At 37.1% G+C, this 26,783-nt stretch overlaps 1 long non-coding RNA gene across 1 annotated transcript in view; it reads left to right on the top strand.

Annotated features, from left to right (window-relative positions):
• LOC103105500 (uncharacterized) overlaps positions 1-26,783 on the top strand; it is a 123,661-nt gene that overhangs the window by 57,689 nt on the left and 39,189 nt on the right. Inside the window, exon 3 of the long non-coding RNA XR_008913046.1 lies at positions 7,084-7,203. This is a non-coding gene — a long non-coding RNA (uncharacterized LOC103105500). The remainder of the gene's footprint in view (positions 1-7,083; positions 7,204-26,783) is intronic.

The raw sequence follows: 26,783 nt of genomic DNA, 5'->3' as shown, positions 1-26,783 counted from the left end.
AGATAATATGATCATAATGGCAGAAGCATCTGATGGTTATGCTTGGGTCCAAAGAGTTTATGCCATGGAAATGTTCCAGTGGTAAAGCTACCTTAAACTCACCCCTAAGTAATATCTCCCTCACTAAACCACCTTGAATGAATCCTACCAATTCTTACCAATAAGACATTCTTAGAGGAGGAAGACACCTTAGAAATAATCTATGCTGGTCATGTTAGTGCCTGCCTGTAATCCTAGAAAGACCAGTTTGTAGTTCTTTACTTTTTTTTAACCTTTAACTTCCATCTTAAATTCAATACTGGGTATTAGTTGTAAGGCAGAAGAGTAGTAAGGGTAGGCAATGGGGGTTAAGTGACTTGCCCAGGGTCATACAGCTGGGAAGTGTCTGAGGCCAGATTTGAACCTAGGACCTCCCACGTCTGGGCCTGACTCTCAATCCCTTGAGCCATCCAGCTGCACCCTTGGTAGTTCTTCAGTTGGTAGATGGTAGATCTTTAGAACTCAGGAGTTCTGAGCTGCAGTGAGCTAAACTGATTGCGTGACCAAGTTCAGTCTGACAGCAATATAACAAGCTCCAAAAGGGGGCTGCTTGAGGAGCAATGAGCTGGCCTTGGTCAGAAACTGAGTGGGTCAAAAGTCCCTTGCTGATCAGCTGTGGGATTGAGTCTATGAGTAATTACTGCACTTCTAATGGAGAAGATAAGGAAAACCATTAAATTTTGTTTTTACTTTTTATTATATACTTAGTAACCTCCCCCCAAAGCATCAACTAAACAAATGCTTTAAAAATTATACAAAACCACAAACTCCACATTGTTTACAATTTGTTTAAAAGGATGCAAATTACATAATGTATGCTAATATAAACATCCTCTGCTTTCAAATTCTCTTTGGATTTGTTTTACTTGGATATTTTTTTCTCTTGATTTTATGGCTATTTTTAAAAAAGTGTAATCATGGTATGTATTATCCTCACTCTCTTTTCTTCTCTTCTCAGCAGGAAAACAAGTCTTAAAAAGGAGTAGAGAAAGAAAGAGTCCGGTCTAATTTCTTATAAAACTAAGGTCTAAAAGGATGACTCACTCACACTACTTAACTGCTGAGCTAAGACTAGAACAGAGATTCCTTGGCTTAGTAGACTATACATTTCTTAAAGGCAGGAATCATCTCACTTTTCTCTTGGTTTCCTCAGGTTCTAATACAATTCAGGATCAATAGTTGGTAGTTAGTGAATACTTAATTAATTTATTATACTTACTTTCTGGCTTAGTAATAACTCTTAAGACAGAAAGGCAAGAGCTAGGCAAATGAGTTTAAGTGACTTGTCCAGGGTCACACAGCTAAGAAATGTCTGAAAGCAGTCTGGTGCTCTTTCCATAAATAAAACTTTATAAAAAACAATTTTAGCAAAGTACTAGGTATTCCCCGTTTTCCATAAACTATGACTGACCATTGCCCTTGAAGTTGGATTTCTTAGGGGGGCCAAAATTGTAAGTTGATTGTCACAGACTGACTAATATTACATTTTCAATTTTTTTCTCACTTGCTAGTTCATCTCTAGCAGCTGCGATCACCCAGACTGCCAGAACATACTGCTCTTTCCCTGCCTTTGGCTGCTACTGTCAGGGACATTATTTTAACAAAATGCACCCATGACAATTCGTGGCAGCTTTGTGTTCTTACCTTGAATCAGTTTGATTTCTTGCTTCCAGATAGAGCCTGTCAGAGTTCTCAGTAAACACTTACTTTATAACAATATATTTGATATCCACTGAAAGGAGCCAGTGCTTTCCTGTTATGAAAACTAGATTTAGAAATGTGAATATTTATCCTGATTAAATGATTACATACACTGCTACGTGTAAATGATTTGTTCTGCTGGAAAGCATCTAAAGAGAAAATGGTCATAATAATAATGCCTTCTGTTTATAGAGTAGAGGCAGTGTGGCATAATGGATTGGGTGTTGGATTTAGAGTCACAAAGATCTGGGTTTGAATTCTAATTTGGTCATTTATTAGTTCTGTAATCCTTGGTAAGTCTGTATGACTAAGGAGACTCACTAAAATTTATCTACTAAGTCATAATAGTATTGGTGGATGAACTCACACTGAAAGTTCCCCGTACTCATGAAATCATAGATTCCTTAGATATTTGTGTACATTTATGTAATACAGTTTTAATTTCTTAGAAGATAAATTTTCTTTTTTTAATTTTTAAAATAAGTTTTTTTTTCTGATATCTTTTTTAACCATCGCTGATTTTTCTCTTAGTACCTTTTCCCAGAGAGCCATTCAGTATAACAATAATTTTTTAAATTTATTTTTATCTATTATTAAACCCTTACTTTTTGTTCTAGTAACAACTCCCAAGACAACATGGCAAGGGCTAGGTAAATGGGGTTAAGTGACTTGACCAGGGATACCCTGCCTGAGGGCAGATTTGAACCCAAGTCATCCCAACTCAAGGCTTGGTTCTCTATCCACTATGCCACCTAGCTGCCCATAACAATAGTTTTTAAAGAAAAAAAGAGAAATAGGAAAGAAAAAGAATCAGCAAAGCAGACCAATACATCAAGAAATTATGAAAATGTGTCATGTTTCACATCTGTAGACTTTCCCTTCTCAAAGGATTGGGGTTGAAAGTAACTTCTCATTGAAGAAATGTTTCAAGTGGATTTTAATTCCAATTCAATTGAATAAATGTAAACCAGTATGCTAACCTCATTTTAGAGATGAAAAGTTGAGGCTTGAGAGTGGTATGAATAACTACTATACAGTTTAATAGTTGTTCAGTAGTCCAGTTGAGTCCAATTCTTCATGACTCCATACACCACAATGTGCATTGGCACATTCTTGGCAAAGACACTGAAGAGGTTTGCTATTTTCTTCTCTAGTGGGTTAAGGCAAATAGAGTTAAGTGACATGCACAAATTTATGCAACTAGTAAATGCCTGAAGCTGGATCTGAACTCAACTCTAGGCACAGAACTCTATCCACTGAGTTATCTAATTGCCACACAGTTTAGTATTTCATTGTTTTCCATGAATTAGTTTTGTCTTCTTAACTATATTACAAGTTCTTTTAGGGCAAAACCATACTCTGATGTCTAATACAGAGCCTAACCCAATCCTGTGCACAGTAGTAGAAGCTCATTTAATAGATGTTGATTTTGGAAAGGCAAGTAGGTGGTGCAGTGGACAGAAGGCCCAGACCAGAGTCAAGAAGAATCATTTTCCTGAGCTCCAATCCTGCCTTAGACAATTACTAGCTGTGTGACCCTGGGCAAGTCACTTAACTCTTTTGACTCAGTTTCCTTAACTGTAAAATGAGCTAGAGAAGGAAATAGCAAACTATCATTGCCAAGAAAACCCCAAATGGGGTCACAAAGAGTCAAACACAACTAAAAAATGAATACTCCTTGAATTTCTTCCTTTCCAAGTCTTCCCATTTTCTCCACCCCTAGAACTTTTACTGGATTGAGTGAGGATTCTGTAAATTAGTTTTTTGTTGCTGGCAGACACCATACAAATTAGAGATTGTGCAATCTGTGGAATAGTGAGGGAATGGGAAAGAGAAACCTTTCCTGTTTTTCTTCTCTTTCCATCCTCTCTCCCTTTCTCTAGTTTCCCTGAGAGGAAATCACATATGCAAAGAGCAAGTGAAGCAACTTTATATTGTAACTGAATTTAAAACTCTGGATTCTTGACTCCCAGTCAAAAGCTTTATTCAGCAGATCATGTTGCCTTGAATAGTGATTCTAAATACCATTTAATTTCCTCCAAAATCTTTCTTTAATTAGGGCTGGTGCATTCTGCCATATGGTGGATTTGTCAAATGTGTCAACATACTCCTAACATTTAGGGTTTGGTCAAACAGAGGCTTTACATTCAAATTTGTTAGTTCAGATATAATATTGCCTCATTCAAGGTAGGTGGCTTGACAAGACAACATTAAGTGATACTTTCTCCATCCTATTGGTCCCATCTTCATCTAACTTTCTCCTGAAAATATCATATTGCTTGCCAGTCTCTCCAAAGCTCTTCGTTTCTTTCTCCCAACCCCTGGTTCTGTTTGATTGGGTTGGATTGGATAAACACTTGTTAAGGATCTTCCATGTGCAATACATTGTTAGGTATGGAAGATGCAAATGTAAAAATAAGTCAAACTCAAATTGTTCATGTTCTATTGGGTGTTTACACTATGTGCAGAGAGAGAAAGCTGTTTCACGAAGGACATAGCAACACTAGGAAGAACCAACTTGTCCCTCACTGCTACTTCTAGACCTTCCAAAGGAGAGCTACTCATTAAAACAATCAGAATGAGGACTCTGTAAGACTGAGGAATTTAAAAATGATTAATCAAAAATTGTTTAATTGCACCAACCATTTCAGCTCTTTCATTTAGCAGCAAATGCTTCTCCAAATGAATGGTTAGGTGGTACCAAATGTATAATTGAAAATCTGTTATCCTAAAAAAGAATTACATTTCCTGGGAACTCACTGACTTCCTGTCATTATATACTTCCTGTAGACAGGGAATAAATATTCAGTGGGCAATCCTGATGACAGTGAGCATGGTGTTGGGAAGTGAGGGTTTGAACTGACTAATTAGTCATGGGCACATGGTCTTTATTTTGTATCCTCTTTATTCCTTTATTTCTAATGATCATTAATAAATCTTCTAAAATATAATATTTGTGATTTAATTTTAATTTTTACATTTATGGCAAGCAGAAATTGGAAAAAAAGCTTTTGATTTATCTTGCCAATTGTTTCATATACCTCATAACTCAGCCATACATTCCTAAATTATCCTTGTGTTTTTCAACACTCTCTTCAGGGGATAATGTATTATTATTCTAAAATGCAATGTTTAAATTCTTTTGAGAGTAATTTTAGGTTAAGAAACATGCTACTTTTCTGAATCCAGAAAGTGAACTGTTTGGAGAAGACACCATGAAGATGCCTCCAAAGACCATGCACTGCACCAGAAGATCCAGAGTGAACTTTGTGATGTAGTGATCTGAACTGTGTAGGGTTGAATGCATTTGTTTTGTATATATACTCTTATGCTGAAGGGGATTGCCCCCAATTGGCTTTTTGTCAGTGAGTCTAACAATCATTGGTTTTGTTCTTTTCCTTTTATCACCAAATCATTGTAATTTAAAAGTTGATTATGTTAAATAATCAATTGAGGAGATTAGTCTCCCAATAATCATGGGGGGAATATATAATTGAAAATCTGTTTCCCTAAAAAAGAATTATATTTCCTGGGAACCCACTGACTTCCTGTCATTATGTACTTTCTGTAGACAGGGAATAAATATTCAGTGGGTGGCCCTGTTTTCTCTTTGGCTTGATGACAGTGAGCATGCTGGTGGTAAGCGAGAGTTTGAACTGACTAATCAGTAATAGGCATATGGTCTTTATTTTCTATCCTCTTTATTCCTTAATTTCTAATGATCATTAATACATCTCTTTTTAATATAGTATTTTTATTATTGACATTGATTTTAAACATCAAGCAACTTTTCTTTAAGAAAGGTAAACTTTTCTTGAGGAAGACAAAAGGTCAACATGAATTTTTTTTTTAAACTTTAAACCCCTTACATTCTGTCTTAAAATCAATACTGTGTATTGTTTCAAGGCAGAAGAATGGTAAGGGACAGGCAATTGGGGTTAAATGACTTTCCCAGTGTTACATGGGTAGGAAGTGTCTGAGACAACATAGGACCTAATTTTTCCAGGTCTGGCTCTTCATCCACTGAGCTGCCTAGCTACTCCTATCAAAGTGAATTCTTTAAGAATATTCTTTATAACCAACTAGATCCCAGAGCGGGATGGTGCTAGTCTTTGAATTCGGGTTCAGATTGGGGTAATGGTATGGTGGCATTTCCTAGCCTGAGAGAATGTAACAGCTCCAGAAATGGTTTCTATATTTTCTCTTTTTTGCACAGAGGAAACTGCTGGTTGAGGTGGTAGGTCACTGCGGGAGTAGATTTGGCTAGCCATCAGTTGCTCCTTTATGCTCCTTCCTTCTGAAAAAGTCCCAAACTGAATTCTTTCTGAACTTTTCTAGGACTAGACCTATCTCCTGGAGTAGGGATGGGATGGTTTAGGAAATGGTTTTTTTTTTTTTTTGGTCACTGTCCTTTCCTCTAAACCTCCTCTTCCCTGGAGGTTTAATCAGCTTCACTCTGTTAAGATTGTTTTGATCCCAGAGACAGTTTATTGACTGTCATATCCAAGTAGTCCCTTTCTTTGATAGTTTACCAAGTTTATATTAGGCTAAAAATTAATACTACAATCACAACAGCTCGAAGGTCCTAGTAAGAAAAAGCCCTAGCATTCAGAGGGAGGTAGGTTTGTTTTTCTGTAATCCTTATGTTCTATATTGTGAAGATTGGATTTAGCTCTCCCCTGATTGTAACAATGAAGATACTTAGTTCTTCCTTTATTGTGAAGATGACATTGTAAACCCATGATTGTAACAATGAAGGTATTTAGCTCTTCCTTTATTGGAAAGATTGAATTGTAATCCACAGCCTATTTTTAGATTTTAATCTACAAAAAAGGTGGTAACTCAGTATTTTAAGTAGATCTACCCATTTTAATTACAAAAAGGTGTTAAGTAACTACAAAGGGTGAACTAGCCAAAAAAGGTGTTAAGTAACCAAAAAAGGTATAATCTAACCAAAGAAGGTGTGAACTAAAGAATGGGCAGTCCTGGAGAGGAGTGTCTGCTGTGTGAAATTTAGGGGTGGTGACACAAGAGAAAAAGATCTTTAAAAAGGGGACCAGAGGCCAGAAGAAGGGGGATATTTGATTCAAGGAGACAGAAGAGCTCTCTGATGTAGAATCAGCAGTGATCGTGGTGAGTGGGGATGGCTAAAAATGGCTAACTAGCCATAGACACATGGTCTATATTTTGTATCTTCTTTATTCCTTGATTTCTAATGATCTTTAATAAATCTCTTAAAATATAATATTATTATTGAGATTTAAGTTTAACTTTTATAATATATTTGATTTTGTATATTTATATATCTTTAAATATCCTATATATTTATCTCTTATAAATCAGGAGTTGGAAGATGCTTATGGTAAAGAAACAAGCTGAGGAGATGCTATTAGAGAGGCCCTGGAAAGAGAAATTGGCAGAAAAGTAGATCTTTACAAGCTTCCCTCAATCCTTGAAGGCTGGGTGAGTATAGCTGGTAGCTCTAGTCAGAATACTTTGTTCTGAGTTGTATGCTGGGGCTCACTTTGATCTCTCCTTTCCTTGCTACAGTTTCTCTCTCTTTTCCCTGTTTCATCTATGCCCTCTCTTCTTTCCAGTTTCACTCATTAAGTCCTGGGCTGGGGACTCTGTCTCTCCCATTGCTGCTGCTGCTGTTGCTCAGAGGTTCATGAAGTTCCTACTTTTTCCTCTGAGCCTGATTTTTCACATTTTTTCAAAATTCCCAAGAGAGAATTAAGTGTGCCTTCTGGGCCACACTGCTGGATTGTCCAAAATTGCTCTCAGGGTTCAAAGGGCTTTTTTTCCTAGTCATTATGAAGTGCACATATTTGGATGAGACTGAGTTCTCAGCCCCCAGTTAGCTAGGATAGGAGAAGTCCCATCTCTGGGGCTTTTAGTGGCAAGGAGTTATCTGCTCTTTCCATTTCCAGATTTAAGCTTTCTTACTTTGAGTATAGTAATTGGATGAGGATAATGAAAATGTGACTGGAATCTTTTTGATTCCATGAAGTACTTTGCACAGTTCCTGGCACATAGTAAGCATTATATAAATGTTATCTATTACTACTCCCCTTATTTTATTGGGTTGTTATTATTGTTATTCACTCCAAGTCAGAACAAGGAGGATATGGAAGATCTTATCATCAATATCAACTGCTATGGTGTAAGCTCAGAAAGATGCATTGAAGTTATGATTGGAAGAAGAGAGGGAGGCCTTCTCAACTGGTTTTCATTTAAAAATGAAAAAGCAAAAGACAAGGAATATTTATGGTTACATACCAATGATTTGGCAAATTATAGGGAAAATGGTCTGATTATTTTCTTAAGCAGAGTCAATGACCTTATAAAGGTGTTTGGGTTTTTTTCTCTCATTAAAAAAAACAAACCAAAAACCCTTACCTTCTGTTTTAGAATCAATACTGCGTATTGGTTCCAAGGCAGAAGATTTAATGGCTAGGCAATGGGGATTAAGTGACTTACCCAAGGACATAGCTAAGAAATGTCTGAGGTCTTTCCCCTTCATTTTTGGGATTCTAGTAGCAAAAAAAGCCACTACAGATACCATTTAAAAATCAGTGGGGATTGGGGATGGGGAATAAATTTCCAATACACAAAAGTCCTAACAAGGGAATAAAGGTCTTTTTAAATAAGGTAGCTATATATATATAAAACAATGTTTGCAAGCATATAGACTATAAAAAGTAAAATGAATTCATTTATATTGCTCAGAGAGAAGAAGAATAGTCCAGTTACAGGATTCTAAAAAACAACCTTCTATGCTACATATGATAAAGAAGAGTATAGAACTGCAGAGATCTGATATTATGGGAAGCATTATAGTTAAAGGTAGTGGACCCTACAAAACACCTTCACTCTGACATCATCATCATTGACTTTAAAAAAAAAAAACTCTTAGCTTCCATCTTGGAATCAATAATGTGTATTGGTTCCAAGGCAGGTCAATCAGGGCTAGACAATGGGGGTTAAGTGACTTGTCTATGGTCACATACTAGGAAGTGTCTGAGGCCAGATTTGAAACCAGGACCTTCTGTCTCTAGGCTTGGCTCTGAATCCATTGAGCCACCTAACTGCCTCTATCATCACTGCCTTTTGAAGACCATACCACTTGATTAACATCAACCTTTTAGATCCTTGTTGCTGATGTCTACCAACCTCCAGATCATTTTTCCAACTTTTTTCAATGACATCAGTTCCTGATCTGCCCCTTCATATCATCACTGATGATTTCCCTATTCATATCAATGATCCTTTGAACACACTGGCTTTCAAGTTCATTAACCTTCTTAATTCCATTTTATCTTAACCACATAGTGTGGCCATTGTAAAACTTCAGTATCCCTTGATCCTGAATTCTGGAATTGTCTTCCTTGATCACAACCTCCTGGCCGTCTACATCTTTCAATTCCCCATGCCCTACTCCTTCTAAAATCTCTCTTCACTTTCATTTTTACTTTTGCCATCTCAGTCATCCCTTTTTCACCACTCCTGTTCTGGTTCCACTTCACTCCCTTCATAATTTTGTTCCTCTAGTTAACCATTTCAATGGGGAACTATTATTTGTTAAATCCCTTTGGTCTTGGGGAAGCTGGGTGGCTCAGTGAATTGAGCACCAGCCTTGGAGTTAGGAAGTATCAAGTCTGACTCTAGATACTTTCTACCTATGTGACCTCGGCAAGTCCCTTAGTCCTTGCCCTTCTGTGTTGGAGTTGTTACTGAGATAGAAAGTAAGGATTAAAAAAAATCCCAAAGGTTTTCTTCTCATGTTTCTGTTCTGCAAATATCAAACCTCAAATAACCCTCACTACTTTCTTTCTCTGCCCACATTTTTTAGCCCTATATTACTGAAAGAGTAGAGCTGCTAGATGGCATGGTGGATAGAATGCCAGAGCTGGAGTCAAAATTTGACTTCAAACATTTATTTTCTGTGTTTCTCTGGGCAAATCACTTAACCCTGTTTGCCTCAGTTCCACATCTGTAAAATGAGGTGGGGATAGAAATGGCCAACCAATCCAGTGTCATTGACAATAAAACTCCAAATGAGGTCCAAAAGAGTCAGACACAACTGAAAAACAATTGAACAACAATAATGATGAGAAAGAAAATTAGGAAACCATTTTGTTTGAGTCCACTTATCTAATTTCCATGTTACCTAATTTCTTGTGGCCTTCCAGAATGACTTATCATTCTCATTCTAAGATTCTAGGACTCCAAAAACTCTAGAATAGACTCCAAGGCTCCAGAATTAGTGCTGTAAGGTACTTAAGAGTTAGTTTAGTTCAAACATTTCATTTCATGGGTGAGAAAACTGAGGCATGAGAAGAGTGACTGGTCTAAAGTTACATAAGCAGTAAATAGAAGAATCAAGATGCAAACAAATTCGATCCAGAATTGGGATTCAAACCAGAATAATTTGGGATTAAAACTCCAAAAATCACCATTCTTCCCCTTGTACCATACTGCTGTATTCCATTTAAACATTACACTCTCCATAGAAATACTGATCAATTTTTTCTAAAGTCCCCTATTCCATTCCTCTTTCATACTTTCTCCTTAGATTACTTCAGGTCCTAGTTTATTAATAAAATGAGGACAGGTTACTGACTCCTATGATTGGCAACATTGGCACTGTCTCAACTTCACTCAAGTGATCAACCAGAATGACAGGGCTTTGGATGGGGACCTTTTGGAGTTCTATGTTGTGACTATTGTTCAGTTGTATTCAACTCTTCATGACCTTGTGGACCATAGAATGCCAATACTGTCCATGGAGTTTTTTTGGCAAAGATACTGGAATGGTTTGCTATTTCCTTTTTCAGTGGAGTAAGGCAAACAGAGATTAAGTGACTTGTCCAGGGTCACACAGCTAGTAAGTACTGAGCCGGATTTGAACTCAAGTCTTCCCAGCTTGAATTGGAGCACTCTATCCCCAGAGCATCTAACCCAAATGCTGTGTTCTTGTCCTTAAACAGTTACATCTTCCGGGTAGAAACTGGAGAGTAGATATTAATTAGATTTTATAAATTGTCATATAGGAGAGTAGTGGAAAGAGCAATGAACTTGGATTCCTAATCGTTGAATTTGAGTCCATAGCTCTGATGCTAACTATGTGTGTGACATGGGGTAAGAAGCTTCCTACCCTCAGCCTAATTTTCCTTATCTGCAAAAATGAAGGAGTTGGGTTAGATCAGGGATTCTTAAAACCTTTTTTTTTTGTCATGGAGATCTTTGGCAGTCTGGATAAGTCCATGGAACCCTTCTTAGATTAATATTAAGTGTATAAAGTAAAATACATAGGATTACAAAGAAAATCAATTCTACTGAAATGTAGTTATTAAAAATTTAAAAATAAAGGACCCCAGATTAAGAACCATTGTGAGGCTAAATAGGCTCCCAAGGTTCCTTTCTGCTCCCAAGAGTCCTATCATAAAATCAGGGATGCCTAGATGTTCTGAGTCTATCTTCACAGACTGGCTAAGCAAATTATTGATAAAATACTTTGATATTATTATAGGAGGAGCCGTAATGCTATGGGTGATTTCTTTGGGAATTTGTGAACATATATGGCAAGTGGGAAGTCTCTGGAATTTCCAATGAAGTAGTAGAGTCTGGCAAACTGACTTATTAGGGTATGTTTATCTTTGCTGGATTTTAACTGCTCCTTCAGACTGGGAATTCACCAGCCATGTGTCTGATACAAGCAAGAGAAATAATGTTGTTGTTAAAAAAAAGTATCAGCTTGGCTGAATACTGAAATGATAGATTGCTTCGTCCCCTGAAGCAATCTATCAACCCTCTGCTGGCAGTGGGGTCTAGGCAGGTTACTATCTAATTTAAGGACAGTATTATAAACTGGGCTTTAGGCTTAATAAAAGGAAACTTGGAGCTAAATAACACTTCTCTGAGGCAGGCTCAATTGAGACTTGGGTTGCATCAGGGACTGATACACCCAGTGCCTGGGAAGGGAGGTGCTGCTTTTTTGTAACCTAAATTTCAAGTACAGGTTAATGGCAGGTGAACGAGTTGTTTCAGAGAGAAGCCTGATGGAACTTCATGAGACTGGACTATGGAGACCTTAGGAGGCTTATTGCCTGGGAAGCTCTAATTAGCGTTATGTTCTGATGCAGTTTTTTTTGATGAGTTATTCCCAGTGAACATGGATGAGACTGTGTGTGGCTTCAATATTTCTCTACAAAACTTTAAAAAAAAGGGGGGAGGAATTGAAGTATAGATTGACTTTCCATCCTTTTGCTGGTAAGACAAACTACAGTTTGACTTTGAATTAGTTAAGAGAATGCATTGTTAGATATATCTTCTCATATTGTCCATGTAGTTTGCTCTTATTTTTATCTAGAGTGACAGAATTTTAGATCTGGAAAGAACTTTGAAAGGATCATAGTCTCTTTTATTTGTTTTTTAAAGCCCTTCACAATCTGGCCTCCAATCTAGTTTTCTAGCCCCACTTATTTGTCATCCATGAGGTACAGCAAGAAGGCCAATTTGGTTGGACAGTAGAGTGAAGGAAGGGGCATCATTTTCCATCTCTATGCCTTTGCATGGATGGTTCCTTCTGCACGGAATACCCTTCTTCCTCACTTTTGCCTCTCTTGTTTCCTTCAAAATTTAATCTAAGTGCCACTTATATGAAGTCTTTCCTGATCCCTGGGTATTGGTATCAGTGCTCTGCCATATTTATTTTGTATATTTTATATGCACAGTAAAAGTAAATGTGACATAGTATTTTAAAAGTTGGACTGAGAGTTGGAAGAACCTAGATTCAAATCCTAGGACTCTTATCAGTTGTGCAGCCCTCTAGATGAGTCACTTTTCTTCTTTATTTTCTCCTCCACAAAATGGCAGGTGGGTTGGATTCAATGTCTCAAAGATCCCTTCTAGCTCTAAAACTATGATTCTATGACCCTAAACTTTTGTCTATACTTAAATATGTACAGCTCTTCTTTTCTGATTAATTGTAAGCTTTTTGAGGCCAGTGACTGTTTCATTTTTGTCTTTTTATCCCCAGCATGCCCGGTCCATTGTAGGCTTAAAAAAAACACAACAAAAAACAACTCTTATTTTTTGTTTTTTTTTTTTAAATCTGGAAAATTTTAATTAACTAATTAATTTAGAATATTTTCCCATGGTTACAAGATGCATGTTCTTTTCTTCCTGTCCCCCAACCCTCTCCCATAGCCAACATGCAATTCCACTGTTACCTTAATATCAAATCTAAGACTGAAAAGCAGCAAGGGCTAGGCAATTGGGGTTAAGTGCTCAGGATCACAGAGATAGGAAGTGCCTGAGATCAGATTTGAATTTAGATACTTTGGACTCAAAGTCCTGAGCTCTATCCACTGTACTCTTTAGTTGCCCTCTATACTAGGTAATTAATAAATGTTTGTAGATTGATGCAGGAGGCAAATTTGGTGTAGTGGAAAGAGATCTGGGTTGGGATTCAAGAGAGCATGGTTTTGATCTTAGTCCCAGAGATTGATTTCAGCCAATTTCTCAAGGTTGGCAGCTCCCAGTGAGCCTCCTTGCCTCTTTTGCCTTTATCTCTCTTCCCATATCTCCTGGTATGAGGTTTCCCGATATGCTTGTGTCCCTTGTAGGCCCTCCCTTTCTTAGAAACAGACTAGCTTCAAGGCCATTCTGCTATAAATGACCCCAAGTCAGCTACAGGATCAGGACAGCAGCCAGGGTCCTTCAGTGTCTCCTTTTAGACTCTTAATTGGTACAGAAAGACTTTGTTCCTGAAGGTGGAGGATGCCAGGATACTGGGAAAGTTCTCCCTATCTGGCTTGATGATTAGATTTCTTTGATTTAATGAGACTAGCTAAACTCAGATGATGATTCTTTTATCAATCTCCTATAATTATTAATATGTAAATTTCTTCAACAAGTTTATTATTCTTTTTGTATAACCACCTGTATTTTATGAATAGCCATCTTTCTTCTCTTTGTTCTACAGAATGTTACTATGAATTATGTGTAGCTTGTGAATGGTGTCTTAAAAATTTGTATATAAGGAGCTTCTTATGCGTGGTTCATTGTAGATACCAACCACCTCGGTTTCTACCCTGGCTGGCCAGAATTATGATATTTTTGCTTCCCTCCTTACTGCTGTTATCTGACCCTGATCTCAAGAACCCAGATTGGTGAATTTTGACTCCTTTGGTTTCCTGTCCCCCAGCCCCCACTACCACCAAATTCCACTACATGATCATATTTAATTCAGGTTCCAAATCCAGCAGAAATTCTTCTTGTAGCATGTCTAATAGATGGTGGCTGTGTCAGATTCTATTTAACTACCTTTCCTGCGGGTGGTTGGTATTTCTTTCCTTGGGAGAATGGGATTAAGGAATGCAGAGAAATTAGGATAGAGATGAATATACAGGAGGATTGATTGTATTGATGCTTTCCCCACCCACATTAAGGAATAATCAGTACCTGCTCTTAATTAGAAGGTGTTTTGTTAACTATGTGTTCCACGAGAGAAGGAATCATGCTCTAATTTATTGATTTCTTTCCTTACTCTCCTCTTACTGTGGGAGAAATGTACCCAAGTTTGTAGGTAGGTTTCACCCCAAGAATGGGAAACTCAAATTCTGTTCAATCCAGAAGTAAAAAAAAAAGAATTTTATTTGAAGAAGATGTGGTTTATGGGGGTATAATAGCTGGAAGAATAGTCTGGGGGCTAATCAGGTAGCCTTAGGGCTGATAGATAAGCCCAGAGGTTGGTAGAATAGCTTCTTTGGAGCTGATAGTATGGAGTAGCAGCTCTGCTGTAGAGTGGCAGCTTCCATTATAGAGAGGCAACTTCCATACCCTGTGGATCAGGGTTGGCATATTTATTGGGGTCTGGTAGTTTAGCATCTCCCTCTCCAAACTCAGGTAGAGTTATGTTTTGGGCTTTGTTGCCATAGGGAATAAGGAGCATGCTCAAGATTGGGATTCTTCTGGAATGCCAGAGTCCCCAGTGTGCAGGTTTCATGTTCCTCCATCATCACCTTGTCATCATTTGTCAATGTGGAAGAGGTCTTGCTATCCTTCCAGTGTGGGAAGATAGGTGGGGAGATGTGGGGCATTGGAGGATCACTATAGGTAATTAATTATTTCTTTTCTTCTTTTTTTAAACTGTTACCATCCATCTTAGACTCAACACTATGTATTGGTTCTAAGGCAGAAGAGTGATAAGGACTAGGCAATGGGGGTTAAGTGACTTGCCCAGGGTCACACAGCTAGGAAGTATCTGAGGTCAAATTTGAACCCAGGACCTCCTGGCTGAAACTACAGGTTTTGCAGTTGATGTTTAACCAGTGCTAAAAAGTGAGAAATGCAAGATTCCAGAGTATGAGGGTCCGGTTCCTATTCTGCCCCTTACTGCCCAATATCAGCCTACATCACTCTCCTACTCCACATTCATGGCAACTGTGTCTTGCTGTTTCATAGCTTTGCTCTTCCTTAGTATTAAAGATTTGGCATTGCCCAGCATTCCTCCTTTGTGCTCATCCCCTCTTGCCACTGCTGTCCTGCTCTATCTCTATGGCACACAAGATGCACATGCACAGATGGACAAACCACATTAACATTCTTATTTTAGAGTTGAGGAAACCAGAATTTAGAGACTTGCTTGCTTGCTCTAATTCACATGAAGTAGACCACAAATTTGAACTTTCAACTCCAGGTCTAAATCATATGTGCGAGTGAATGATATATTAGCCATTTAAGATAGAGTTATATTAAAAATGAAGAGAATTTAAATAAAAGGAGGAAATGTCAAAAATCCAATGTGTTTTGTTAATTGATGCATATATCAAAACATCTCTGGATGTATTTTAAGGCTGAATAGGGTTAACCTAGACTAAGACAGTTTATCATATTTTGGACCAGTTTAATTAGCATTTGTAAGAATATGAGACTCAGCAAGAGAAGGCCAAGACTTGCCTGTCAATAACAGATAGACAACAGTAACAAAATCAAGTGAGTATCAGTGAATAATAAATCAAAGTAAGCCCCAAATGGAGCCTAAGGCAAAAAAGAGATAGAAAGGGAGAAGAAAAACAAGGAATAATGAAAATACCTCTAAGCCAAATAGGAGAAAGTAAATTCAATAGAGTTTCTCCTAGAGAGAGAAAGAAAAAAGTATGATTCATCTATTTTTTTTCCCTCCCCCTCCTGTGTTCTTTAAGTGCTAGAAGCAAATAATCTATGGTGGTGAGGTTAGGGAAATTCATCTAAGAAACTAAAATCTTAGTCCCTTGTTTTCCTTCTAAAGATGGTCTCAGAAGCCTCTTTGCATTTAGAGAGACAATGAAAGGGAAATAAGGGAAATCTTATTTTGAAATTTAAAAAAGAAGGCTCTTTTGAACATTTTTACCCTGGAATTCCAAATGGAAATGTACATTACTGGCTTGTGTTATTGCTGTAAAAGCCTTCCAGCTCAGATCCTCCTCAAGATGAGTTGGAGAGAGAAGCTGTTCTGGCATCTGGCATCTAGAAGCAGACTGAAGGGCAGTGTGACCTAGGTATTTAGGGACACAAATACAGGGCTGTAAGGAATCACCAAGAATAAGGAGAGAGCCAGAGCTTCACACCGCATTATTTCTATCCATAAACCAAATTTTGCAGGAACTCAGTATGCAAATGAGACATCAATTCCATAGAAAATTATATAAAGTTATATAATGGTAGGTAGGAATAAGTGTCTAGCTCTGAAAAAAAGTATTTACAGGTAATCCAATTGATAAATGGCCTCTGTCTGTGTATATTGTAGGCAAGGGTGCCAAATTATTTGTGTGAACTTACTCTCAACGGATGTGATCTTAAAATATAAATGGATATTCATTTTCCAGCTCTTTGGCCCTCTGATACATTATGTATCATCATAAATAAAAATGAAAACTGATGTTGCATGTGATTGCCAGTATATGGCAACAACATGATGAAGAATCTTGCTCCATCAATCTTAAATCATGACTTCAAGGAGCCATCTTGATATTTTAGATTTTTTCAATGTTAGAAGTGTATTCGATGTCTTACAGTAATCCTAATGCCCAGGGCTTGCCTCATCCCAAGGAGGAGGCTTTTACTGTATGTTGCTTGTTGTTCCTCTAACGAAAAAACAACATGGTTTTGAAATAATTCATTTTAAATGTCATTAGTTGCCAAGGAAGATGAGAAAAAAATGTATCATTTTATGAATCCTAATAGTTAACTATGCAGTGCTAGATAAAATGTGAATTGAACTAAACCTTAAATGCAGATAGTTTGTCATGTCACACAATCATACAACTGATGTACTACTGTCTTCCTGTCCATTGTTGAAAGGAATTGGTGGTGGGAAGGGGTACAATAGCGACATTTTGTGACAAGGGCAAAGGAAGAAAAACAAATGCCCACACTAAAGCCATATATTCCTCCTCACGCCATGATCAGTTTTAAATTCACATCAAACCATCCAATGCACTGGTAGATGTGTGATACTAATTTTATTAGGAATGATCAAATATTTGCTGTTATGTACTTTACCTGCAAAAAATGCTAAGAATAATGATTATTTATTTGTTCAATATGGCTCTTTGTATCTTTTGGCTTATTCCTGTAAGTCCAAAGTTTAGATTTTGGTTTCTCCCTTCACTTTTCTGTCTTTTTCTAGCAAATCATTTTTTGACATTAACCTTCTTCTTTAAAATACTAAATATATCTCTCTAACATATCCTTTAAGACCCAGCTCAGATGTATCTTCCTTCACAGAGCTTTCCCTGATCTCACATAAGCTGATGTACTTCTATGCTTTCATTGTGTATTATACTTATTTTCCCTTATATTGTTTTTCCTTGAGGGCTGAAAATTCCCTTTGGGGATGGGGGCAGGGCCTTATTTATTTTTAAAGGTAGATAGAGTGCTTATCCTGGAATCCAGAAAACCTGAATTCATATCTGGCCTCAGAAATTTACTAGTTGTATGATTCTGGCAAGTTATTTAACTTCGGATTGCCTCAGTTTCTTTAATTATAAAATGGTGATAATAATAGCACCTAATTTGCAGGGTTGTTGTGAGGATTCAAGGAGATAACACACATATATAAAAAAAAATCACTTAGCCCAGTGCCTAGAATGGGGTCTATAAATAATAATAATAATAATAATAATAATAATAATAATAATAACTAACATTTATACCATACTTAGTATGTGCCAGGCACTGTACTAAGAGCTTTTATAATTATAAACCTTTCTTTCCTTCCCTCTTTATGGACTTTGAATATAATAAGCACCCCTGTTTGTGCTTGCACAATAAACACTTGTTTGTTGAATTATTGACTAACATTAGAGGGAGTATCTTTAGCGCCTCCAGTTTGGCCAATGTGGCAGGCACTATGGCGAGTAATGTCAATCCGTCACATAGGAGAGTATCATGAGGTACAGCCTCCTTCCTAATATCACAGTTAATAACTGATACTCTATAGCTATAATCCCAACCACCACTAACAGTGCCATAGTTGGCACAGTTGCCTGATTGAATGGGGAAAAAGACAATCAAAAAGACTCTCCTCCAACTGTAAAAATGGAGATTTGAACCCTGGAATTCAATTCCCAGAAGTCCTTGGTAGTTCCCAGAATTCCCTGAAATCTCACTGGGGGTCCTCACCTGGGTGGAGAGCAAAAGGGGTATTTAAACTGATTGTACCGCCTACGCTCTCTCTCTCTGCTTCCGCTTCTGGGCACACGCGGCTCTCTACCAGGCAGGCAAGATGTAGGTTGCATGTGCTTTTCCTTATTTTGTATTTTCTTTATTTCTTAATCTTTAAAAAACCTCATAAAAACATAATACTTTTAGCAGAGAAACGAATTTTAACTGTCACACAACCCCCTTTACCTAAGTCCTTCCAATGGTCCTAAATTATCTGCTGATGCTATTCATTAACAGTATTAGATCCAGAGGAAATCTTTATATCATGGATAAAGGAAGGATCATCTTCATTTAGAACTATGGACCTTGAGGGGATGGCTGGACCTCTAGTCACTTAATAGGATTCAGAACCCCTTATTTCCAAACTGATTTCCTCCTGCTGGCTGAGCTGCCAGTGTGGACTGAACCTCAGCAATACTTCCACATCGCCTTTTCTCTCGTCCCTGTTCCCTGCTCAGGGCTATGGAAAAGCCATACCCTGGTTCTCCAGGTAGGTCCTGATGGCCTTATGATGGGGATCGAATTTAATCCATTGTAATCCTCTTTACAAGAATAATTATGTGCTTTTTATGGCTGGAATTAGTGTTAAGGATTTGAGGCCATTTTTGTTGGCACATCAAGACCAAGGCTCAAGGATCTCAGGGCTCCTGGCGCCCAAAGAGATATTTTTGCAGAGCAGCAGACTCAGCACCTGGTGGAAACTGGTGGTGAAGGTGGGGGGAAGGAGGATCTCCCCTCTGATGCCAAGACTTCAGGCTTATTAACTATGACACTGAGATGACTTAAAAAAAACAAAAAACACTCTTCGTGCCAAAGAGGATTGAAGGTGAGGCTTTCCAGCGATGGAAAGCCCTAGCCCTTCCAAGTTAGCACTTTTTAATTTATGTAAAGCACCAGAAAGTCTGATGTTTGCAAACTTCTACACATTGGTCAGAGAGCAGGCTGTTTTATGGGCTTGTGCCAGCATTCCCTTTCTAGTAGCTCTTAATGTAAACATTCTTATTTGTAATTCTGGCAACTGCTTGACAGAGAAGATTAATGGATGGAATGAGGCAAAAATATCCCCCTGTGATATTGCAGAACACTGAATTACATGCTATTGAGATGCCAATAAAGGAGGCCATGATAAACAGAATAACCTTCAGTTAAAAGCTCAGCTCCCTTGCGGTTCTCCCTGCCTCCTATTTTTACAGCATCCTTTTACTATAGCTCCTATTCTTGAAGCAGTCAATCGCTTATTTCTCTTTAGTCTTCCTTGATATCACGCAGTGTTTATGCAGGAAGCTTTCATTTCATATTCACACAATCAATAATGCTTTGCTCTCCATTTGTCATTGAAGGGGTTGGTTTGTTTTTCATTCTATATATTTGGTCAACATCTTGCCTGGGCGAAATAGAAATCTATTTGACTCTTCCCAGAGCTAAGATGAGATCCATTGCTATTGATCAGTATTCCTTCGACGAACATCAGGTAAATGCAACCTTAGAATTGTAGAGTTCTCTTTGTTCACACAAATAGTAAAAATAGTCAGGAGTACAGACTTGCATTAACCATTGTGGAATTGAAGAATAAGCATGACAATAAATAATGCCAGATTTGGAGTCCCAGGCCTTGGGATCCAATCCTACCTCTGCTTCTGTTTAACTTTGGAAAAATCATTTAAGTTCTCTGTGTCTCAGCTTTCTCATCTGGAATGTTCTTTCTCTTCTTTGCACACAATTTTCCATTTACCATTTCTCCGCACTTGCATTGGTTATTTCCCATGTTTGGAATATAGTCCCTCCTCACTTCCTTTTCACAGAACAGCACCACATTCTACATGAGGATCCCCCCTCTCTCTGTCTCTCTCTGTCTCTGACTCTGTCTCTCTGTCTGTCTTTCTCTCTTTCTCTCTCTTTTTCTCCCTCCCTCACGCCCTTACCTTCCATCTTAGAATCAATACTCTGTATTGGTATCAAGGCAGTAGTGGTAAGGTTTAGGCAATTGGGCTTAAGTGACTTGTCCAGGGCCACACAGCTAGGAAGTGTCTGAGGTCATATTGGAATCCAAGACTTCCTGTTTCTAGACCTGGCTTTCAATTCATTGTACTACCTATTGCCTCCATGAAGGTTTTCTTGATTTTCTCACCACGAGTTTCCTTTCTCCCAAAATAGCTTGTAATTAACTGCTCTGTATTTATTCTCTTTCTATTTTATTCTGTATATACTTATATATGCACTTGTATCTCTCATTATATTTCAAGATCTTAGTGAGTGGGGATTGTTCTATTCTTTATTTTAGTAAACCTAGTGCTTAGCATCATTTATCACAGGAGCAAACTTAATAAATATTTGTAGATATGATTGGTTGTCAAATGTGGGGTTGGACCACATGACCTTTAGGGTTACTTCCAGCTCTAAATCTAAGAGCCTGTTATCCCCCATAATATCAAAATAGGTAGCTAGATGGTACAGGAGATAGAAGTCTGGGCCTGGAGTCAGGAAGGCTCATTTTCCTGAATTCAAATCTGGCTTCAGACACTTATTAGCTGAGTGACTCTGAGCAAGTCATTTCATCCTGTTTGCCTCAGTTTCCTCATCTGTAAAGTGAGCCGGAGAAGGAAATGGCAAACCCCTCCAGTATCTTTTCCAAGAAAACTCCAAATGGGGTCCTAAAGAGTCAGTCATGACTGAAATGACTGATCAACAAGAAGTATATCCAGAAGTTCTATGCTAGAGGTGACACAGTTGGGAGAACATTTAGGTAGCAATTTACAAGGTAACTGACAGAGGAGGAGAAGCCAAAGGCATGCCCCAAACTTGGCTCTTAACATAAAAAAAAGATGCCTGAGAAAACATCAGTAACTACTAAAATATATGCTTTTTTAGCTATACAAAATCTTTATAAGTCTCAACTACATATACCCTGATGATAAGTGATATCTTCCAATGGCTCTTTATCATTATGCAATTGGCTAAATAATGTAGGAAATATGAGATCTCACTGTGCTTATTGTTTCTTGATTATGAAAAGAACATCTTATTAGAAGAAAAATCATTTTGCATCATATAGCTTCAAAAGTGGAGTGATTTTAAAGAAATAAAAGAAGAGGAATATAATATTTTCAGAGAAGCAAGAAACAGGTCATTTTTGTTAAGCTAGCTTTTATGTTGCTAATATAGAAAATGTAGATGGAAGAATAATAAGAATATAGATCTTCAATAAATTTGATTTTTAGCCTTTCTGATATTGTGGAGCTGGAAGGCTGCATGTGGAATCAAGCCAGAAAGGGAGAAAACCAACTCTGAAACTTTTTAATAGTGCATTTCTAGGCAAATTCCTTACCTTATTGCTTAGGACTTCTGACAAATTTTTAAATCTAGACTTTGGTCCATTTTTTTGATGGTGGTTATCTTTAATGGAAAAAAAAACCTTCCTTTGCTGCCACTTGGTCCCACTCTTTGGACTCATACCTCTAGACCACTCAATAAGAAACTTAGTGTAATGCCAGTTCTTCCAGTTTTTAGAACTGTGATCATATGTGAGTCCCTTAATCTATCTGAATCTCAATATCTTCCTTTGTAAAATGGGGGTAATAAAGTTCAACGGAGACAATAAAGGTGAAGATTTTCTGTCATCGTGAAATGTTTTATAAATATAAATCAAAGGTAAGCAAAATAAAAAATTTCCCCCCAGTGGCAGGGGACTCTTAACAAGTAGTCGACTCCTTGATTCAAGCCACATGACCTGGTCCTGACCTACTATAGTAGATATAGTGGATAACCATGAATTGCTCTGAATTTCCCCAAGAATATATGATTAACCAATGGAATAAAATGTGAGCTCAAAATTATTGGTGGTCTTGTGGTCTTCACCTAAGCTAGGAACGTATCTAGCACAAATTTTCTTTGATATTATTTCCAAGTAAGTAGGAATATCATATGTATTAAATTACATGGAGCTTTCAATTTCTAGCTGGGAAATTTTAGCAATATGGTGAGCATGAAAAAGAATGACTAAATTTTTTCCAGTAGAGTACCTTCTGGCCCCTATTTTAATTGTTAAATTCCTCTGGAGTATTAGTTTATTGGAAGAATCAAGAAGCAATATAGGGAAGAGGAAAACAGCTAGAAAGGGAGGAATATAGCAGCTGGTATTTTTTCTTTACTGAATCCCAATGGCCAACATATATAGGATGTGGAGTTTATGAAAAAGCTCTTCTAGACATCAAGAAGAAAAGAAGAATACTATGGGTAGTTTTTGGGAGACAGAGGAAAGCTGAGGCAAAATGGGCTTTTGTGAATAACTCTGTTAAACAGTGGGCTAAACAGTGAACAGGGAATTTTGAAATCTGGAATCTAGTTCTCTGTGTGCCTGTCTGTCATTCCCTTTCTGTTTCTGCCTCTGTCTCTGTTTCTCTGTTTCTTTCTCTCTCTCTCATTTATTTTTTTTAATAACCCTTACCTTCTGTCGGTTATGAAACCCAAACCCAGCAATGTCCCTTTTAATGAAGCTTTTGATTTTAACTGAAAATCTACAATTTTGAATAGCATGCTAATATGGAACCTAAATAAAAATGTTTAAACAGATTTTTGACAAGACTGTAGATGTAGAGTGGGAAAACCCCCTGGAATGTCCCTCTTGAAGAGGTTTTGGTTTTCATTTAAAATCTAAAATTTTATAAATCAAAGTTGATATAAAACACAAAACTTTATTTAAACAGAGTTTTTGGTAAGATTGTAGATCTAGAATGGGAAGACTCCTTGGCAGTCATCCTCTACAACTTCCATATTTTATAGATGAATATATCTAGGTTCAGAGAAGTTGTGACAGATCTACGGTCATCTAGGTAGTAGGTTTTGATGACAGAACTTGAACCCAGGTCTTCTGACTCTAATGCTATTGCCCTCACTTTTGGGCCATATTGCTATGCTATTTCAAGGAGAACCACTATTAAAAAAATCAGAGGACAAATGCCAAATAAATAAATTTGTTCAATAGTCAAATCAAATGGTTATTAATGACCTACTATGTACTAGCTATAGGGAGCAAAAGTGAAATCATCTCTTTTCTGAAGTAGCTATATTTGCAAAATAGTCACTGTTAGAAAGGATCTTAGAAGTTACTTAATCTATGGTCCTCATTTAAGAGATGGGGAGAGAAAAGCCCAGAGAGGACAAGTGGCTTTTCAAAGGTTGCACAGTAAATTAGTGGCAGGGCTGGAGCTGAGTTTAGGCTTAATGGTTCATAGTATGTGGCTTAATTCCAATGCCCTAAATTAAGTACCTTAGTGTACTGCACAGTCCCATTGGGATAGGCTATAAGATGCAAAAAGATAGTAATAAAAAATACAAAGTACAGTTGCAAAACAGTCTGCATGTGATTATAATATGATATGATGGTATTCTCTCAGTTGTAGGAGGCTTTGATTGAATCCATACATATTCATCCCAATTGTCAAGTGATAACTCATTTAAAGTAGGTTTTAAACTCATTTCATACTTTAAAAATAAAAAGTGGATGTGACTTCCATCATCTGCTGGATTCATAGACAGAATTCCTCCTTTCAAGCACAAAATGAGGGGTTATTTGTAAAGGAGAAATACAGCCATTTAAAAATAATTTGAAAAAGAAAGCAATATCTCCAAATAAAAATATCTCATCTGAAGGTATAATCCCTCTGGGTTTTGCAGCTGTTGCTATTTTCCTTCTTCATTCTTTTTCTTGCTTAGGCTGATATATTAGAAAGAACATTCTGCTTGAAGTCAGAAGACATTGATTCAAGTGCAAGCTCTGTCCTTAAATGCTGCTTGGCTGTGTGACCTTGAGCAAGTGCCTTGCTCTCAGACGTGACATTTGTAAAATGGAGAGAATAGTAGTTGTACTCTCTACCTTATGGGGTTATTTATTTATATGTGCATCTGTTAAATGTCTTCAGTAGAACCTTATCTCTGTGAGTGTAGGGAATGGTTTTTTTTTTCATGTTTCCAGGAGCAACTTGTCCAGTGCTGTATACATTTAATATTAACATATTAATATTAATCAATGGATTAGTAGTAAAATATTAAAAGAATTAGAAAAAGACTTCTAGTGCAATAGGTAAATAAGTCTTTGACTAAAGAAAATGGACAGGGATTATCCAGAATGATAAAACACATATGGACTGGGATCTGATGAAACTGTGGCTAGATCAATGATCAGAGAAGCAGCAGTAGATCTCCCTGTCTAAGCCCTTGTCTTGTCTTGGACCTTTATAAATGACAAATTGATTCATTTGTCAGCTGCTATTTTAAAGTTGCCTCATGAGCTTCGCACACAAAATGATCCCACACGTTACCTAAAACTGAAGTTTGAAGAGAGGTGACATCAGTATGGGATGTCAGCAAAGATGCTTTTATTTGACTGCTGATTGTGATCATCAACTACTTTAGCTGGTGAGATTCATGCTTTGGAGGTTCCATAAAAATCGTAGTCTTATGTAAGCTAATAGTCTATCTTGATGTAGAATATCCATTGGCCCTCTAAGACTCTCAGGAGCATGGTTGGCTAGATGGAAGAAAATCTTATTGCATGTGAATCACAAGAAAGGCAGATCGATCCCAAACTCTTCAATATGCTTGGAAGCAGTCAGTCGAAACACATAGTTTGCTCATGTTTTAGGGTGGAGGCTTTATATTCAATTATTTGTTACCCTTTGAGAATAGAGTCTTAGTTCCTAAAAGTTCTCTAAATTGAACAGAATTTTACTCTCACTATCATGAAAATTGTTTGTCAACCAAACAGTCAGGGATAATGATTTCAGCATGGCAGTTCTTTATTTCTCCAAAAAAATTTGGAATGGGGCTGATGCCTACCCTAAAATGATTTAATTTATATACCCAGAGACACTCCAAAATAATAGACCAGCTAATAATCTGCTACAGACCCAATGATTGCTAATTTTTTGTTTTGTGGGTTTATGACTCTATGAAACTTCCTTTAATTTGGAGAAGGTTCTAGATAAAAGATAATTTAATATAGTGGCCACAAGAGAGCACATGGCATACAACTTTTCTTAATTCTTTAAATATATTTGAAAGATATTATTACAGTGCTGCTGTGAAACTTAATTAATGTAGGTAAATTGCTTTTAGGTTTCAAGATGTAAGTCTCTAGATAAGAATAAAATATCGAGCCAAATTTTTTCACTTTAAAATATTGTGGGTGTCTTCTCATACAGAGTTGTCTGTGAGGAAAACTTGGTCTAATTTTTTCTATTACCTATTTTCTATACCTCCTCTATCCAAGAAATTACATTTCTTTTAAATGAAGAATTTCTTTAGTTAAATTCAAATAGAAACACTCCACATGTCTTTAACTGGCCTTAAACAATTAAATTTATGATTTTTATAGCCCATTATCAGTGATTCCCATGTGCTACAGAGAAGACCTTAAAGAATAAATTAAAACGAGAAGAGGCAAGTAATTTGGCAATTCTGGACCTGATTAATTTGGTTTGGGGAATTGGTGTGTAAGCCAATGGGAATGGGAGTGGGATTTATTTTGGGCATAATCTTAGGGCCCGAGTAATAATAACAATGTACTGAAAATGCAGGCAGGGTGAAGAGCCTTTAAAGCCATTACTCTTATCATGCAGACTCAGGACTGGGCTACACAGAGATGCTGCCAGCAGAGAACAGAGAGGGGAGAAGCATTCATGACATTTGGAAGAAAATCAATGCATAAATTAAAGATATATAAACTTTCCAAAGTCATAAAAGCATTCCACCTTTTCCAAGTCAAGATCATTTTAAAGTCTGGGATTAATACTTTAATTAATATGATTTTCAGCACAAAACTGCCAGCCCAAAATGGAATATGTGAAAGAAATTTTGTTTCAGAGCATATTCTAAAAGTAGATTATAAATGATTGCTTTCCTGAATAGAGAATACTCGACATACTTAATCAGTGCTCAGCGTTTTCCCTGGAACCTAAAATGAAGTTCTCTTTATTATTCCATAAATAACCACTTGGGAATGTTTTTTTTTTCTCTTTCCCTTTTTAAATGGTTGACTGTAGACATCCAGGGAGGGCTGTTTACCCATCTACGCTGAGTTACTATAAGAAAGAGTAATTCCATCTTAGAGCAGAGATTCCTTCTGGTGTTGGTTTGACTTTATGAAAGCATTTCTTGTGTACCAGAAAGAAAAGTCTTTTCTAACATTTATTTATTTTAGTAGTTAAAATGAGAAGACAATTTCATTTTGACTTGACCTATCTTTAAGAACTTCATGATGCACCTTGAGATAATTGGACAAAGTTCACATTGAAATAGCCATTTAGAGTCTACAGAATACTTTTAATCAGATT

The sequence above is a fragment of the Monodelphis domestica genome, chromosome 1 (genome assembly GCF_027887165.1).
Source record: "Monodelphis domestica isolate mMonDom1 chromosome 1, mMonDom1.pri, whole genome shotgun sequence".
In the NCBI taxonomy this organism is placed as follows: Eukaryota; Metazoa; Chordata; class Mammalia; order Didelphimorphia; family Didelphidae; genus Monodelphis; species Monodelphis domestica.
Note: the sequence above shows the minus strand (reverse complement) of the source record. Positions and strands in the feature narration are given on the sequence as shown.